Source organism: Lepisma saccharinum, chromosome 8, assembly GCF_977018435.1.
Source record: "Lepisma saccharinum chromosome 8, izLepSacc3.1, whole genome shotgun sequence".
NCBI lineage: Eukaryota > Metazoa > Arthropoda > Insecta > Zygentoma > Lepismatidae > Lepisma > Lepisma saccharinum.
Window position 1 is genome coordinate 39,621,768 of NC_139236.1, and position 16,455 is coordinate 39,638,222.

General features: G+C 37.8%; 1 protein-coding gene across 4 annotated transcripts in view; it reads right to left on the reverse strand.

The window, feature by feature from the left end:
* Positions 1-540: 540 nt before the first annotated feature.
* Positions 541-16,455, reverse strand: part of Sh (Potassium voltage-gated channel protein Shaker) — a 635,294-nt gene continuing 619,379 nt past the window's right edge. For all 4 annotated transcript variants that reach the window (XM_083126538.1, XM_083126539.1, XM_083126536.1 and 1 more), the window contains exon 8: positions 541-3,063. The gene's annotated coding sequence lies outside the window, so the exon portion shown is untranslated. The remainder of the gene's footprint in view (positions 3,064-16,455) is intronic.

Here is a 16,455-nt window from a genome sequence, read left to right on the forward strand (position 1 = left end):
TCCACAAAAAAGTCTAGGAATAATCTATCTGCTTTTTTGTTCTTTTTATTACTTATTTGGATTCGTGTATTGGTATATTTGTATTGTTGGTTACTGCAGGAAATGCATAAGAACCAGGAACTAGCAGAGTGATACTATTTTTTATTATTATTATTGATTGGTGTGCTTCCCTGCCAAAAAAATTCTAACTGGCAAGAATCCACGCCATGTATAAATTTCAGATTTTTTTTTATCTTAACCCACTCAACAAAGTAAAATAACTGTCAACAATAAACATGTTGGGTGTAAAACAAACAATGGTGTCTTATTTACACTTTATGTACATGATGCAAATACAAAGAAGCGGTTATAAAAATGATCATCAGAATGTAGTTAATTGACTGATATTGTAAGAATGAAAGCAGGCTTATGCTTTATGAAGTTCCATATAATTTTTTTTCCCTTTCTTGAATGTTGTAAATAGTCACTTTGGCTGAGTTGTACAAGTGTTGGGTAGAATGAGTATATATATATTTATATGTATATATGTTTTATATTGTGTTGTGTTTTTTTTTTCAAGTACTGGGATAGCTTGCATGCTATACCTACTGTCTGGCTACATAGTCTAGAAGAACTGGACTTCATATTTTCTTAATGTATATTTATTAATTTATCTTCTTTGCATTAGCAGTACTTTGTGATTCTACTGGAAGATATAATTAAAGGCTTATTTTTCCATTCATTTATAAGTGTAGAGCTTTAACTTATTTTTTTTCTTTCAGAATGTATGCACTTTACATTTTAGGAAGTGTAAATTACAATTTGGTAATATCACAACTGGCTACAGCAAATTCATGACCATTAGTTCTTCTTTAAACAACATATCATTATCAAATTATTGAGCAACAAACAATTTGTTAAACTGAAGTTAAATTATATCTGGTACTCATCTATTACATTATAAGTAACGACGATGAACGTTTATCTGCTTTAAATTTGCAAATATTGCTTACTTCGCACATTAAAAATGTTATCTTTAGTTTTATAGAAAGGTGTTACTGACAACAATATCACTCAAATTTTAAATAATATATTACCTTCCTACACTAGTTTTCATGAAAATTCCGTAGCCACTTCTCAGATGTGTTTTATTACCCCATTATTCACTGACAACCAACTTGAAATATCCAAAGGACTTGTTTGTCACTGTTTCATTCTGAATGTTGTTTTTTTGTAAAGCACAATGGATATGTATGTTTTGGAGTCCAAATTCTTACAATAACCTGATGAACAGGTTAAGTGTAGCCAGATGATTTTTATATATCCTACACAGGGCTAAAGTATTGAAGGTTCAAAATTGGGACAGGGAGCACAGGGGGGCGAAAAACTTTTAAGGAATGAATTTTTTAACGCCATAACTGGTAAAATTCAGAGCTAGGCAAAAAGCTAATCCAACTCTATTAGTAAGCTTCACACAGCCCAAAAATACAAGCACTTAAAACAGTGCTCAAAACTAGTTTCACAATAAAGTATTCAACAAGAAATAATCTTGAGTTTGTAATACCTTACACAATTGTTTATAATTAGCCTACGTGTTCTTTACAAGTCGTGAGCGCTCAAGATTCTTGTATATATATATAGATATATATATATATAGTTATATATATTTATATAATAGCTCCACTCGATTTTTTAAACTTTTAACAAATATCACCAGGATTCTCCCACAAAAACTTTACATATCAGGACACTTCTCTTAGAATATGGCTCCATCACCCACAAAAAAAAGTTGAGAAAAAAATCACCAGATGTCCTTCCATACATCCATAGGAGCATGTTGTGGGCGGGCTCTGCAACCTCAGTGCAGTAGACAGATTGAGGGGAGTCAAACAGGGAGGGATCGGAGAATACTGCTTGCCGCTTTTTTCTTATGAGTTGTGGAAAGGCTTGGTTATATGATAATATGGAGTAGAACTAACTATCAGGCACTACTAAATGTCTTTCTTTCCTTGAGGAGATCGAAGGGCTTTGAGACATTGGAAGTAAATATATCTACAAGTTTTTCTACAGACTCTCTAGGTCGTTATGCTTTAATAAACATTTGAATATTACTTTTTTTTCTCTATTAGCTTCATCTCCGTTCCCTAGCAGTGTACAATGAAATGTTTTAAGCTATTGCATCTTTGCGTACTTATCCAGATCTAAGCATTTTATACAGATTTTCCTTTTTCTTTCTTTCTTAATAATCTTAGTAACATAATGAAATGAAGGCATTTTCCTTATTTTTGTTCTTTTCTGTCTTTAAAACTGTTTCCAAGAACTCTATCAAATCTACTACAAATCCAGATCTAAACAGGATATAATTTTATAATGCAGAAATATTTTGCAGCCTTACTTCGATTACCATCAGGCTAATATTAACTATTGGGACTATCAGTTATAAGGGTGAGAGTTCAGAGTCTTTCTATAGGGGAACTATGACCTTTTTATCTTTTTCAAAGGCTACAATTTAGTTTAGGTTAAGATGAAAAAAGTGAGTGTGCTTGTAAGATAGAAGAAAAAAAGACTTGCACCCGTTTGTCTGCAAAGACGTCACTGGTTGTTTTTTTCTTTTCACCCAATCACAGTGATGAATACCCCATCTATGCAAAACGCCTAAAATGTGGTAAGAACAACTTCTGTTTCCACACACTTTTTTTTTAAATATAGGGCACTGTCGAAGGGAAGCTGTAGTAACGACGTTTTCCTAGACTTCAAATTGTCTTCCATTTTTTTTTCAAAAGCACCATGTAGTGAGTAGAGTTTTTTTAAATTGCTGAACAATGTTCTTGTATTCTCTTCTTTGCTGCAGGTCGAAAAGAGGTTGCCATCTGGCAGCAAAAATTTGTCCCTGCAGAATTCGTCACCTCCTAAGGGCGGTTTCTTGTTTGTATTTAGGACGAACCATCCATTTTAAAAGTTCCTGCTGCCAAAAGGTAAGAGCCAGCCATTATAGCACCTTGTTTAGTGTTTACAGAAGGTACACTGACATATTGGCACTCGGTCTGATTGCAGAGAAGTTAACAAAGAGAAAGGCCTCCTTTGCTGAAAAAAATAATAAACACAATTAGTGCAAACCTGTTGACATTCATTGTAATATAAATCATAATTTATATATATATACAGGGTGGACCATTTAAGTTGAAATATCTTTCAAACGAAGTGTTTTCAAAAGAAATGTTTCAAATAAAAGTTAACCAACTTGAAAGGGGAGAGAATGTCATTTTAGTAGGGTGCCATTTTCAAGGTCATTTGAAGGTCGCTCAAATTTTTAAAATGGAAATCTAATTTTCATTGTTTAATATTTTTATTCCTCTCACAGAAATAAACAACTTTTGTAGAAACCATTTTTCCATTCATCGTGTAGTTTCACAGATATAAGTAAAAACTGGTAACAGTCCGTGCTTCAAATTACCAGCCAAGTCTGAAAATGTAACCAATTTTTAGTTTAGTGCAAAAATGTAGAATATTTATTTCATATAATTAGATAATTTGTAATTTCATTTACATTTTTGGTGAAGGAACTTATACTACATTTTACAATATTTTAGTCATTTTGTGTAAACTTTTACCTCTCTAGCCTAATTGTAATGAGAACTGGATGAAAATGTGAGATAAGAAGCACAAAGAATGCTTTATTTTGGGTTACAGCCAGGAGACTCCCAGCTATAATATAAAGCTTTTGAAAAGTTATTATAGCCAACATATTTCTCCTATCACAACAAGTGAAACAATGGATCCTTAAAAAAAATAGTGATTTGTGTTTTTTGTATACACAAGTCTCAACATTTAACTTTTTGCTAAAGGGTGTGTTCGACGAGTTGAACCACTCCGGAGCAACCCAGTGATTTATTTCTTAATAGAACAAGAATGATGCAGATAGTGAAATCGCATATAAATTCAACAAGAAATGCATACAACTAATACAGTAGATTCAAAACCATCAATGGAGTAGAAAGTGGTTAGTATATATTTCCTTTCAATATTTGTTAGCTGCAGTTTCAGGTCAACAATAAAATTTAATATTATACTCTATAATCTGACACTCATCTGTCCTGTGTAGTCCAGAAGCAGTGGTGCTTTTTGCATCTAGAACTTAAGGTATTGACAAACAATGAAAGTGTTAACCCCTCTCCCCTATCTCTTTTGGAACAAATATTTCAAATTTTCTTTGAGCAATTTATATGCAAATTTAGAAATATTTACAGTAAAATTGAATCATATAATTAAATAAACTGAATAATAAATTTAATACACTGAAGGTAAGAAATAATTTTAATTCCTGCTGAAGTACTGCGGAAAACTGTAAAAGTCAATAATTGTTCCTTTAATGGAGACTCAAACCTGACACTTGCAATATGGAATTCCATATAATTGCCCTTAGAGATTCTGCATATTCCTCATAGCCTTGGACTAGCAGTTCTTGTTTTGCTAAATAGTAACATTTTTTAAAACTTTTTCAGCCTTTTGTTGGCTATCCAAATGAAAGCCAATTCTAGTCAGGCCTCCGTGTCAGAGTGGTTAGTACATCAGTGGTTCCAGGTTCAAATCCCAGCCTGGGCATGGGTGGTGTTTGTGATTGTCCCTTCATCATATCATCACTCATCTTCATCTTTACGATAGCCAAAAGTAGCAGAAAAGCGAAGTAAAATAAACCAGGGCAACCTTCTTCCCAGAGAGATTTCACTTGTCTCATTCACCACCTCAGAGCCTTTGCTGTTCCCTCAGCTGACAATCATTGTGATCTTAGCACTCTTGTCTGCCATTCTTTCCCAATGGCCTATGTGCTATTGTTAATCATAGAAGCTGTGTTGTTTACAGCAGGGAAATTTCTCAGGAATGGGAAATCTGAACAGTAGAAACCAATTCTATGCTAACTTCCATTTTACATTTACTTCTGTCTTCCTGTTTTATGCTTTTTGAACAGGAATTTGTCAAAAGAAAAAAGCTTAAATATTGAAGATGAAGAAAGTTAAATATATTAAATGTAAAGCTTAAGTCATTAAACTAATTATATGCTGGCTTTCTTCCATTTTTATGTTTAAAAAATACATGATTATTTCTTCTCTGTAACCTTCAAGAGCAGTGGGCAGTGGGAGTACTTCTTTCACAGATCTGAATAATTTTTTAAACGAAAGGGTACCAGAAATAAATTATGTATGTTAGTTAATTTATGTTGCTTTTCCGACTCTCTATATTAATAGTGCCTGAAGTGGAAAATGTTAGCTGTAGAGATGTTTGGTCAAGCCTTGGTGTTAGCTGGGGAGGGGGAGAAGTGCACCTATGGTTTAGCATGATGACATTGATATAACTGGGGATGCTTTGTGAAAATTTTGCCTTCTGCATCCCCTTCACTTCGAGCACTAAGAGTGATGATGGAGATGAACAGTGGATGAATGAGAAATATATTAAGAATATAGACAATGATTCAAACTCATAGGACCTCTGGCATCACAGGGAATTTCAAGCTAGGGAAGGGAATTTTTTTTTAACATCTGTATAGAATTTCATTCTGAGACAGGAGCACAAGAGAAAATTGGCACAAGGCATTCCTTATTGGTGATTTAAAAGTTAATTATTATTAAGGTGCATTCAATAAATAACCGAAAAAGTAGTATAAACAACCTAAAATACGACCATGATTGTTATCTGTTTGTTATTTTGTGAAGGCATCTGTAAGCTATTCATAGCTGGGGCTCGCATGCCTGCCTCATGCATGGGACGCTGGGAAACAGTTACACAAGATGGCGGCACCCTTCCAGGAGCGTTCCAAGCTGGAGCAGCGAAGTGTGAGATTTTTGTTGAGTGAAAGCGTGAAACCTATAGAAATTCATCGCCGCATGGCAGTTCAGTATGGTGATAACTGTTTGAGTCAATCACAAGTGTACAAGTGGGCTGAGAAGTTGAAACAGGGCATAACCAGTGTTGAAGATTCTCCGCGTCAAGGTCGCTCTGTCACTGCAGTCACGGCAAGCAACATGCTCAAGTGGAGGACTTTATATGGGAGAACCGGTGTATGAAATTGCTTCCCAGTTGGAAATAAGTGTAGGATCAGCCCACCATATCAGTCATGACATACTGAGGTTCAGGAAAGTGTGTGCGAGGTGGGTTCCAAAACGTTTAACACCGGAAATGAAGGAGAGACGTGCTGATGTGTGCAGGGAGCTTTTATGCTGTTATGAAGCTGACGGTGAGGCATTTCTTCATCATATTCTCACTGGAGATGAAAGTTGGGTTTGTTTCTATGAACCAGAACGTAAGAGGACAACAATGGAATGGCGACATCCTTCCGTCTCCCAGACCAAAGGAGGTGCATGCTCAACGGAGTGTGGGAAAGTCCATGTTAACTTTGTTTTGGGAGCACAAAGGACCAATTCTTGAATATTACATACCCAGAGGTCATAATGTAAACAGTACCACCTACTCCGACCTTTTGCGTGAAAAACTGAAACCAGCCATTCTGCAGAGACGACGTGGTCTGGTTTGAGTGCTTACATAACCCTCCATATTCACCTGATCTCGCACCTTCCAATTTCCACACCTTTGGCCCACTGAAAGATGCACTAAGTGGTTCCAGAATGATGACGAAGTCCAGTCAGCAGTGCATGAGTGGTTACGCACACGTCCAAAAATTTTTTTCCTGTGAAATCAGTGCCCTTATCAAGTGCTGGCATAAGTGGATTGAACTATGTTGAAACATAGTTCTGTAGTTCTGTTGGTGCTTGTAATAAATATTTGGTACAACATATTTCCGGTTATATATTGAATGAGCCTTGTATTATTGGCAAGTTTGCTTCACAAACAAGAAAGTTGGAGTTTAACTACAAGTAACTGGGTACTGCGTTAATTTGAATTTTACAGTTGAATTAATATATTTTTTTATTTCTCTAGCACATGCCTTTCATATTATATTTTACAAATTGTGTTGTTTTTTATATATTTACTATACTTTTTTTTTCTTGTTTTATTATTTCAAATTCTATACATACAGTAACTGCAATCACAAGAATTAGCTTGATAGTGGTTGCAGCAATAAGTTAAAATTTTCCAGATAATATTCATAAATCCGATATGGATGCTGATGTAAATTTGCAGGGAGACTTTAGGAGAGTATGGATGAATCAAGGGCCGGAGATTACCCACTCATTAAAACCAGCATATGCCACTGATTCATGGGCGTAACTTGGAATTTTGAGGGGGCAGAATCAAAGTTGGGCCTAATTTTCAGGAGGCAGAATCAGACTTGGGCCTAATTTTGAGGGGGCAGAATCAGACTTGGGGCCAGGCCCGTGGCCAGGGGGGCTCAGTCCCCCCTGGCTGAGCCACCAGCCCCCTTGACATCATTAGGTACAACTATTTTGTATTCTAATTTATTTGATGTGAAGAGTGAAAATGTAGACAGCATATATTATTTTGTTCACAAGTTCGCGAGGGATAAATTCACAGAATATGAACAGCAGTTATTAGATTTCTTCATCTTGTTTGTGAGCAGAAATCTAAGTACCAGCAAGTGTTAAGAAGATTCTCTAGACTTTAGAAAGTTCTTTCATAGGGGAGCTTCTTAATCTGTAACTTCCCTGCCCCTGTTGCATCATCTCGTTTGACAAATATCTGGGACTTTTACTTCATCATCCACATTCCTTCCACAGCTGCGTCAAATGCCAACAGTTTTGGGAACGAAGAGGAGTTTTATTGCTTCAGTTGGGGCACGGTAGGCACTATGATTGAAGTGAATATTGTACATTTCTACTTGTATGATATAAATACCTGTATCATCAAAAATAGTATAGAGTGTGTATTAAGGGATGGTGTCAGTAGCAGTCAATTAACACTTCAATAGATGTTTTAGAAGATATAGAAAAAAATGTAGTATTTGCATGGTATTTCTAAATTTTATGTTTTATAATAGCATAACGCCCCCCCAATTTACCTTGATTTAATACTGTTAAACTTTTGAATACTGGACTTGGTTTACGAAGCCCCCCCTGATAACCTGTGAGCCCCCCATGGAGATCAATTCTAGCTACGGGCCTGCTTGGGGCCTAATTTTGAGGGGGCAGAATCAAAGTTGGGCCTAATTTTGAGGGGGCATAATCAGACTTGGGTCTAATTTTGAGGAGGCAGAATCAGACTTGGGTCTAATTTTGAGGGGGCAGAATTAAACTTGGACCTAATTTTGAGGGAGTAGAATCAAACCTGGAGCGGAAAGAGACTTGAAAAGTTTTTCATCCCATAAAAACAGAGTCCAGGATTATTTGCTAAATAACTGTGACGTTTGCAAAATCAGAAATATTAATCTTTATTACTTTGCTCCTCAGGTCCTCTAACTTGTAAATTTGAATAAACCTACAATTTTTTTTTGGGGGGGAGGGGCAAGTGTCCCCCTTGCCCCCGCCAAGTTACGCCTATGCACTGATTCATATAGCTTCTTTGGTAAGAATAATTAAGAATCTGATTCCCTATAGGGACTCAGATTTTAGGTAAAGGCACCATGAGTACAATACTGGAACTACTTACATAATAGGTAGATATAAAGAAACAGGGGCAGAGGAGTGAATGGAAATCAACACATACCTACAAACACACATACACACACACACCAAATGCATGACCAGCAGCAGACTGACAACACTCTCTCTCATGGGACTGGTTGAGCTTTTTTTTTAGTTATACATGTAGAAAATATATTGCTAGCTGCTTGCACATGTGGCAATTGATATTCAGTAGAACATTGTTTCAAAATAAGTGTGTGGGTGTACACACAATGTATGCACAAATCGACATCATTCAGTTTGTCACCTTCATAACTAGTGCTTTGAAACATTGTGTACCCCTCCCCTCTTCTCACACACATAAGTACACAGATTGTGTGAATTCTTACATGCAGAAAAATATTTTAGAAAATTTATTGGAAGTGGTAATTTTGTAAATCCTGAATTTTATTTATCCCCATGTATATGTTAATTATATACCAGTTACCAGTAGATAGCAAGTTAGCCTCTCTAACAAGGGAGGTTATCTAAGTGTCCCCCTCCAATTTCCATGAAACGTGGCAGGTGTATAGAGGGGCCCAAAGGAAGAAATATGTGTTTTTTTTTTGTTTCGGCTAAAAAACTGTTTTAGGGGGCAAAACCCCCCTTAAATGTCAAGATGAGGACAAATTGAAGTGGGGGGTCTGACCCGTGTGTCCCCCTCCGATTTCCATGAAACTTGGCAGGTGTATAGAGGGGCCCAAAGGAAGAAATACGGCTAAAACGGTTTTAGGGGGCACCCCCCTCTCAAATGTCAAGATGAGGACAAATTGAACTGACAATGAAGAGTACCTTTGCCTCTGTACACATCCAAGCAGAATTGGGAGACTTATTTGAAGTAAAGCAAGGGCTGAGGCAAGGAGATGGACTGGCCTCATTCATTTTCAACCTGGTGTTGGAATACGTTATCAGGCAGCTACAAATTGATACCGATACCAGAAGCACTCTACAATACAAATCTACACAAATAGTTGGATTCGCAGACGATATTAACATCATGGGTAGATCACTAAGAAGAGCAAAGGACCTGAATGAGGAAGGCAAGAAAGTTGGACTAAAAATAAACGAGAATAAGACAAAGATATTAATCCAGTCAAGGAAAAGAAGAAACTGTGAACAGAACATGGTAATAGAAAACTTTAACATCGAAATGACCAACTTCTCATACCTAGGTATAATCTGAATGAAAAAAATGAAGAAATAGCAGGAATACAAGCACGTATTCAAGCAGCAAATAAGGCCTACTTCTCGATATTACCTTTAATCAAATGTAGAGATGTCAATTGGAGAGCTCGAGTGATGCTATACAAAACACTCATTCGTAGTATTGTAGTATATGGGTGTGAAGCATGGACTCTTACGGAACAAGCTGCCTAACAATCTCGACTCATTTGAGCGTAAAATCCTCCGAAGGATCTTTGGCCCTATTCAATCAGAAGGAGTGTGGAGAATTAGATATAATGACGAAATTTACAAACTTTATAAGGAAGTACCTCTCTTCATATACATAAGAATAAAAAAAAAATAAAGAGACTAAACTGGGCTAGCCATGTAGCTAGAATGGATGAGCATCGGATCCTGAAGATGATGCTAGGAGGAAACATGGGAGGAAGAAGACCTGCAGGAAGACCAAAGATCAGATGGGAGGATAGCATCCAGAAGGATGCAGACTCCATCCTTCACATCAGAACAGGGCGTTCTGGAGGAAGAAAGTTGGGGAGGCCATGGCTCGAATACGAGCCGAAGCACCATAGGTAACAGGTAACCAACTGAAGGCATGGTTGAAAATTCTTGGTAATAGAGATTACATTTGTTAAGCTTCACAGGGTTTGAATACAATGTAATGCTGCACTTTAAGCCTCAAAGTGTCCATAAATCGAAAAGAGAATCATCAATATATATATGATCAATAATAATAACCCGAGGGAAAGCCCATGACATCCAGGGCCTACCTACCGACTGCCTGTTCACTCGCATATGCCTCAGCAGAGGAGGAAGATCATCCAACCAGTTACGGGGTGACGTGTGGTCAACATGATGAACTCCCAGTTTTTGTTTTAGATAGGTATGATCGGGTGATGCTACTCATTTGCAGCTCCCACGATGGTGGATGGCCACCGGTCCCATACACTGGCCGATATCTCAGGAGAGAAGTCCCCAGGAGACGCAATCCAGCATGCATACCGTAGCCAGAGTCCAAAGCCTGACGCCTTAGATCGCGCGGGCACGGTGCAGGACGTAAAATGATCAAGAACAGACATATTCATAATGTGGACATTGTAGATGGCTAGGGATGTTGGTGCAGAACTTTTGCTTCCTGGCGCACATCACATCCGGTTACTTCCAACTTCTGGAATGATCTGAATGAAATGATTCCACATGAAACTGAGGCGACAAAGGATGGGGAAGCTATGTAAGCGAAGGGTGCTCTAAGGCTACCCATTTTGCTTACGTATTATAAATCAGTGTAACAGGGACTGTAGCAGCCAGTGCTGCTGCCAGGAAGCAGAGGTAAGTGCTGGCACCTCCTTCGGCCACCTACTTTCCTCCTCATCCTCTGTTGTTTAATCTTGGTAAACAGTCTAAATCTCGCATTTTGTTACCGAAGAGTGCTCAAACTGTCTATGGTTGGCTAGGCGATGTATCAAACTGACATTTCTTGGCGGTTGTTGCGTGTGCAGAGGACCCAGCCTGTGTGCACACACACACCGTAATGAAGAGTGGTTTTGAAGATCATAATTTATCCGTAATTTTCAAGAATCAAATAGGAAAATTGGTATAATTCGAGCCATTTTCATACACATACTTCCATTTACATGTTTGTATATTTGGTCTCCTTTTTCTTTTAAAATTTCTGGGTGTCGCTTTGTTTCACACTTTCAATGGCACTTATTTTGGAGATGTAAGTAAAATTAAGGGACTACGAGATTGTGTTTATATCATCCAGGGGTGCCTCGCCTTTTCCAAGGCCAAAGGTGCATTCCTTCCAAATGTGCAAGCATTCCCTGCAAATAACTAATTTTAAGGTGAAGGAGGCCTAGCGATTAATGAGTAAATAAACTTTAACCTTCACCGTGTCATCAGCATTGTTAAATTCCCTGTCTTGTTTTTAGTGTAATTGCAGGAAATTGCAGAACCAGACCTGATCTACAAAGTAGTAATACAACCTTTGAAATACGTATATATAATGCGTGGCTTAGGAATGGTAGGTGCGAAAGATGAGTGCATCATTAATTTTGCAACTACGATAAACTGCCATAAATATATATAACGATTTTGTTGAAACTAACTAGATAGCTCGGAAAGCAAGCATAGTATTGTATTATTGTAGTATAAATATTTTTCAAAACCCTGTCTAGAATACATTTGCAAAGTTTAAGGAAGTAAACTCGCAACAATATTAGACAATTTGGGCCACATTTAAGCGATAAAATCTTTAAAATGCGGGGCTTTCACAAAAGTAACAATTGTAAGGAAAGTATAAATCCTATTGTACTGAAGTGAGTAATGCAGCCGAAAATTCAGTAAAACTTCAAGTTTCGTTTAAAGGCATTACAAATGTTCAATATGGCTTCCACCAGTTATAAGGCAGATTTGTAATCTGTAAGCGGGTTTGTCCAAAATTTCTGTTGTCTATGGTCGGAACTGCTTCTGTTATCCGAAACCGCATTTCGTTCAGTAGAACTTGAAGGAAGCAGTGTTAGAAAATTCTTGTCTTTAACACAGCTTCACACACAGAAATGTAAAAGGTGTCAGATTACGTACCCGAGATATCGATATATCACGTCCGATCCACACAGGAAAGGTGCGATGCAGTTAATGAAAATGTGGAGGTGCATCCTCATATCACACATAACATAACAATCAAAAATAAGAAAAAGAGGGAATTCCATACAAAACAGACTTGCTCTTGATAGTTTTCCTTCCAACATGAATTTCTGACATATTGGACATGCGAACAATGATAGCGCAGAAAAAGAAATTAAATATGAAGCTGCAATATGTCGAACACTCGCCCATTTTACTTGTCAACACCACAGTTTCTTTTCAAAGGCGACAAGTGAGGAAAAGGGGGCAATAAAACTTGCAATCCCTGTGATAGTTCCGGCAAGACGGAACAAAAATGGACTTTTTGTTTATTCATGAACGGCATGCTCCCCTTCCCACTAGCTGGAAGGTAAGGTGTTAGCGCTATTTCGGTATGGGAGTTCATAAACCTGGTTCATAAGACATTGAGGAATCGGTCTTTATTTTGACCAGCAACAAAAAACTGCTCTAGAGCAATTTACCACTTTGAAAGATTTGGCTCAAAAAATTATGTTAATGGATGTAGGGGAGCGGGGACTACGCTTCCTTCCACAGTTCTTCGGATACGCTTTTTCAAAATCAAAATCAAAAACGACATAATTGAATTGCACGATTCTGAGAATTCGAAAAGTTTTGCTATCTCACTCGTGTGAAATAATTCCAGCCTCATTCCTGTCTCTAGACGCTTCGCTACAGAATAAGATTGAGTACGAATAGAAATACTTATTTACTATGTGAGAGAATATATTTCCGATAGCGTAGTGGCTAATGCTTTCACCTTGCAATCAAGTGTTCCCGTTCGGAACATCCGAATTTAAACTTTATGTCCAATTCTTTGATTTATGTTATTTAGCGTCGCTTTTCTGCCACATGTTGACTAATCGCGACGATGAGGATGAGTGATGATATGATGAAATTAATAAAGGACACTGAATTCGAACCCAGCACTCCCTGGCGTCGTAGCGCGCTGTGCTAACCACTCCGCCACGGCATATGTCTAACACTTTTTTGAACTTTTGCTACGAGGGTTGGACCATAGACGTGCGCACACCCTCTGATTAGGGTTAAGGGATGCGAGTCTTGATGAAAGCTCATCGGGGAAGGGATTCAATTTCATTGTTTTAAAAACTATGCACTGGTGCGTACAAAACGGGCGTAGATATTAGGTTGGGCCTGGATCCCCCGAAAATCTCATTCCTGTGTACATTTAGTTTACTGTAATTTTATTCGTAATGCAACTCATATTTGCTCTAAGTCGTATAACGCCGCCTACCTTCAAAGATGAGGAATCAGCAGGTACGGGAGATTAACAGGAAATATAGGAAATAAAATAAAAGTCAGCGTGAACTCGGAGAACGGTTGGGTGCAGGACAGAACATGAACAGCCGGCTAATGTTCGGAAATTTGAATCTCGCTTAAATAGATCGCGTGAAAAGATCTCGAGGTCAGATATAATACGATTGTCTTAGAGTTCGGAGTCATAGTCTGATTATCGATTGATACGCAAAAGAGTTACAGCGAGGAGTGGTGCGCCATCAGAGTTTAATTTCAGGGACCGTGTCTGCACAGGAGAACCGGTGGAAACGATCTTCACGTCTAGAACCAGAGGTAACGAAAACGAACATCATTTTCTCTTACATCATGACCCTGCCAGTCCAGTCAAAGGAAGTGTTTTAAAGCGTAAATGTTGCACGAGTTAACTTCATTTCTCAGTGGGTGTTACCCCATGCTATAAAAGTTTTATACGAAGTCAAGGCTTGCAACATCCACGGCTCTTCTTCTTAAACTAAAACCGCCCGCCACTATACACATACGCATGCGAATTGATTGGACATATGGTGAGCCGAGATTAGAATAAACTTCGGGAGTCTTACGAAAAATATCCTCTTTTAGAATGCTGTTATTCGTTAAGTTTGTACAGAAGTTTTAAACACCTCTACTATGTCACTGACAAAAAACTGTGCGGCAGGATTTAGCTTAACGTAAGTCGACATCGGATAATTTAAACCCTTATTTGATTATGTTGCTCACAATTCAGTTTTTTTAAGTGTACTATCTTAGAGTCACACGAAAAAGCAACCCCTGAAGACCTCCACCTGAATACATTCAGGGGTATGCTCTTTGTATCCTGGTGACTTTAAAATAAACCAGGACGTCAAATCAGCGGAATTTAGTTTCCCCCCGTTTTTTCTTTTCCTTATCCTTTATTGATGGTTTCAATGATAACATTTCACACAAACAACTTGCCACAGGATAAACACAAAACATGCATTCCCCAGAAGTCGATTTTCACTTGTAGATGAAGTCGGACTTCTGCATTGAACTCAATCTCGGATACACTGAACTGAGCAGAAATAAGCCTGAGATCTTCCTGAGTAGGTTTAAATGCAAAAGCCCGCCCACTGCGTTCACCAGGTTTACAGTTTCCTGACTGAAACAAACATTACTTATCTAGGAGTAAAGTGTTGTATTCTGAATTATTCCTCTTTTTATTGAAACTAGACTTGATTTTACCGCATATCATCCAGTCGGCGAGAGAAATTTCCCTTTTCGAACTTCCGTCATCTTCACGTAGATTTAGCATTGTGGCTCTAAGATGTTTCACGTTGACCATTGCCGATATGAGATCAAACTGTTGCGACTGCAAATACCTGTTAACTATAGCAATCGAACTTAAAACATGGGGCAATATCTGTAAACGTACCATGAATTAAAACCATATTATCTGCGAAAGCAGTCCTTTTTGCTTTCCCCCTCACCTCACACCTCAGTTACTTTGTGGTTGATTTTGTTTCTTTAAAAGCTGCGGCTGTAACTGTTTCCCTATACCTCGGATGAGCCACCCTGGTGGTAAAGTGTATTAATTACTTTCCCACAATGTCGCTTGTAAAATTTTTGGATTCGCGTGCTAACCGGGGCACGAGTGTCATTGTTCATTCATCTATTTCACTTAATCATCATTCATACTAACCGTCACGAATAATCTAAAGACGTAAACATTCGATGTTAATGATTCATATTAAAATTTATCAGATGCGTCAGCGCTTAGGAATTGAAACAAAGAATATCTGTGTTGTATTGTGGAGGTGAACTCCTCATGAAGAATGAAATTAATATCCGAGGTTGAGTAGTGACACTCAGTATTGAAAGACAAGCACCTGACAACACAAAAGTCCAAAGTCAATTTACTACGACCTTCCGAAAAGGCCACGTCTTACACCCCTAAAAATCTGACGTAAAATAGTAAACAGACAACTATCCAAAGTAACCAGTAGGCAAAACCAAACCAAACTACAACTGGTCTTGGATTGGACAAAAGTTACCAGCATCATCGAAATGTTTTGTGGCTAAACAGCTAAACACCCTGCTATGACTTGAGAAAGACCTCCCCCCCAAAAGTGGATAAGTGGATTTTAATAGCAAATTTTCAATGGTAACTTCTACCACCGCCGTAGAGTTTGTTACGTACCCAATAGGACCAAGTAACGTAAATAGTTTGCCAAAAATGGAAAAAAAATTGCAGCACCAGGCGTGCAAGGTTAAGAATTGGCATAATATATGTGAATAACTTTATAAATAAGAACAAAGCAAATTGGAAAGATGAAAAACAATAGAATCTACTATAAGAATAAATATAAAATAAATATGTATATTGTATATTGTAAATTGATCAGAAAACTAAAGAAGTCAAAGCACTGATACACATTTGTGCCTTTGAACAGATATTGCATATGTCTGATTGATTTACCATTTCCATAGCGGAAATTTTGTTTACATCAGTGGCGGCGCGTTCCAGTTGACAACCCACAACACTTTTGGTTGCGCGTTTCAGCCGTAGCACCTATTTGGATGCGCGTGTCACTCGTTTGGCACCAAGTATACACTCTGTTGTACCCAGTTAGTGTTGGCGCGTTCCAATCGCAGCCGCAAGGGAGGAGATTAGTATATTTCCCAAAGCTTAAGGTAAAAAGTTGGAAAAAAGATATATGAATTCATAAATCGTCAAAAAGCTGAAATAGAAGGAAGTCCAGATCCAGACCATCCACTAAGAAAGAAGTCCAGATCCAGATCTGTCCAATAAGAAGGAAGCTCACGTAGG